This window comes from Melanotaenia boesemani, chromosome 3 (assembly GCF_017639745.1).
Source record: "Melanotaenia boesemani isolate fMelBoe1 chromosome 3, fMelBoe1.pri, whole genome shotgun sequence".
Classification (NCBI taxonomy): domain Eukaryota; kingdom Metazoa; phylum Chordata; class Actinopteri; order Atheriniformes; family Melanotaeniidae; genus Melanotaenia; species Melanotaenia boesemani.
This window is the reverse complement of record NC_055684.1, coordinates 12,696,799-12,700,094: the sequence shown is the minus strand read 5'-3', so window position 1 is coordinate 12,700,094 and position 3,296 is coordinate 12,696,799. Positions and strand designations below refer to the sequence as shown.

At 30.5% G+C, this 3,296-nt stretch overlaps 1 long non-coding RNA gene across 1 annotated transcript; it reads right to left on the bottom strand.

Annotated features, from left to right (window-relative positions):
- Window positions 1–1,745: 1,745 nt before the first annotated feature.
- Window positions 1,746–3,036, bottom strand: LOC121636307. Its single transcript, XR_006009712.1, has 4 exons — window positions 2,967–3,036; window positions 2,772–2,866; window positions 2,437–2,563; window positions 1,746–1,822 (listed from the first exon to the last, which is right to left on the bottom strand). It is a non-coding gene; the product is annotated as an uncharacterized LOC121636307 (long non-coding RNA).
- Between the last annotated feature and the right edge of the window lie 260 nt (window positions 3,037–3,296).

The window sequence follows — 3,296 nt, the reverse complement described above, 5'->3', positions numbered from 1 at the left end:
CTACTTTGGGGTCAATAGGTCACATGACCTCAAAGCTATTGAGCCGAAAATGCTCATATTTACACTTTAAAAATCATTTAAAATATATTAAGACCTTAAAGCAAATACTAAGTGGTGTATGTTGACCATCCTTGATAGCACTATCATTCTGGACTGCTTTGGGGTCAATAGGTCACATGACCTCAAAGCTATTGAGCCGAAAATGCTCCCATTTGTTATGTAAATTTGATCAAAAACCAATAGAATAATGAAATGAAATACAATATATACAGTGGTCACACAGTAAAAGGACTTCAGATATCTCAAATTCAAACCTTTTTAAAACAAAACAATTCTTCAACATGTGTAACTTAAGCATTGTGGGGAAAAAAATTATGATAATGATATCTAACATTAAAATGACCTCAAAAACAACATCAATAAATACACAATGATAATAAATAAAAATAATACTAGTAATAATAACAATTTGAATTAGGAAATGACCATAAAATAGTTAATATATACATTTAACTATTTACACATGTCACTCTCAAAATGTCTATCAAAATATATATTTGGAAGTAAAGTAGATCTAAAACCAATAGAACAATAAAATTAAATAAAATAAATAGAATGGTCAAATGGTATATGAACTTTTCAAATAGTTTTAAAAGAAAAATAATTCTTCAACATGTGTAACCTCATCACTATAAGAACAACAATAGTACCAATAAAATTGAAAATAACAACAATAATAATAATAACAAATAAACAAAGACAATAATATTTAAATGACCAAAAATGGTAAACATATATATATTTACTGTAACTATTTACACATCAATATCAAACTATCTTAAAGGCACTTTTCAAATAGTTTTAAAACAAAAACATTTCCTTAACATGTGTAACCTAATTACAAAAACAATAAAACAACAATAGCAATAAAATTAAAAATAACCACAAACAATAACAATAATAAAAATAAATAATACTTACTTTTAAAACAAAGGCAATTCTTCAAAAAATGTAACCTAATCATAACCACAAAAACAATAATAATAAAAACAAAACAACAACAAAACATCAACATCAAAAACAGCAACAATCGTAATAATTATAAATAGAAACAATAATAATATTGAAATTACAAAAAAATGGTGACTATATACATTAAGCTAATTACAACTAATTATTACTCTTGAACTATCTTGCCATCAAAATTACATTTAAAACAAAAATTATTCTAAAAAATAAATATAAAAAATAAAAACGCAAAGTGTTACGTAAATATCTATATCTTTCTATTTATATACACACATATATAGATACATAGCTACCTCATTCTACATACACACACAATGTGTATGCACATCTATCGATCCATAGCATTTATATATCCATATATAATATATGTGTGTGCGTGTGGCTACACGTTGTGTGTGTGTTGGTATACATAATTTTGCATACATGTGAATTGTTGAGTCATTACACAATGTATAATCATTTGCAGAGGTCACAGTCCCATTTTGCTGCTCTTGCTTTTTTGACCTGGTCTTCTGTCAGTGTTAGACATTGCTCGTGATACCACCTCTCACATGTGTCACACTGTATCTTAAAAAGAGAAGATAAAATTTTTGTCATATTATCTGTTGTCAAAATAATGTAGCAAGAAAGAATCCCTCAACTGTAGCAAACAAAGTGTGACATTCATTTCTACTTAAAATTGATCAAACACTTGTATGTCCACATATCATACACACCCAACAGGTAGTTGGAGGACCTTTTCCAGGAGGCTTTGTATCAGAGCACATTGCACATTTGTTATCCAAGTCAAACACTGAAATAAAAGAAATGTATGTTGTTACTGACATAGGTACACCCTCCACATTACTAGTTTTGAAAATATAGCTTGTCAACTAAATTATTTATAATACTCGGACATGTGACATAAGTTTAAATAAATGTTTACTAAGCATTAAAGAAAGAAATAATTCTACACCTTTACAGTCTTAAAATGATTCAGCTTCTGCTTCTGTTAGTAAAGAGGATTTTCATTTTATTGTAGAAGTATAAAATATGTAAATAATTCTTTTTAAAAGAATGTGTGATATTATAAACTTAAAGCATTGGCAATTTTGGTGAAGTCTATTTTGTTAATGTAGTCTATTTGGATTTTTTTCACTTGTCCATATCTTTATAAAAACAAATAATATAACGTGAAGCGAAAAATAACGTGTAAACCTGAGGCACTGAGTAATGCCAGGGCAAAGTTTCTCCTTTCCAGAGCCATGTCGTTCTTTGATGTGCCAAAGGACATATGTGGTAATGATGGATATGTCTCCATCAGTGCCTTTCCCATCTATATCAACATATATAATTACAATAGACTTTAGAATTACGGAAAAAACATTCATAAAGTAAAAAAAATAATATGCACACACAGTCCATTACCATGGTGACGATGACCCCACAACTACTCTGGTCTTGTTGCACTGGATGGTCCATTACCAATCCTCTCCACTTCACTCTGCTCCAGTCATTTTTACCATGGACAATGTTTCTCATCCGTAAGTAACTCCTATGGGGAAGTCATGTTAAAAAAAAAAACATACTTTTCAATAATACTACAGATAACAATTGCTCAATGAACTTATCTTACACTGACAGTGATGTTACATTTTCTTATGTAGCTAATTTCAACATATTCCCTGTTCCAAAGAGGCAAATATGAGACCTGGTGCAATGTCTAAAATGCACGATGAAAATTCATGAAATAGGCGACCTACCCAATTCTTTTTGCAGCATTTGTAGACCCTGCCTTCTCCAATTTATTTGCCATAGGATCCAACAAAAATACCGCACTCAATGCAGGACAAACATACTAAAAAAAAAAGATCAATTACAAACACTTCACAAACAATTTAGACCTACCACCTCCCCAAAACAGGTTTCAATTCTGCTGTGAAAAAACTATCACTGACCAGAAGATTCCAGTGTACACCGCCAATGTTCACAAACGAAAGAATGGCTTCATAGTTGTTGAAGTCAGTCTGCGATGGAAATAATAAAAAAATAATAATCATAATAATGTCTTTAAAGTGGCTAGGCATGAATAGGCAGCAAATGCAAGTCCCTCATAAATTGACTGATGTGGTCCACTTTTCTGTTCTTAGTAAGGACTGGAACATTAGATTTCTGAATATCTTGCAGGTGTCTAACTGCTTTGCTGGGTAGACCAGTAAAGATCATGTTACAATAATCAAGCTACCTGATCAGTGATGGACTAGTTTTTACAGAAGTTGCTGAGACAT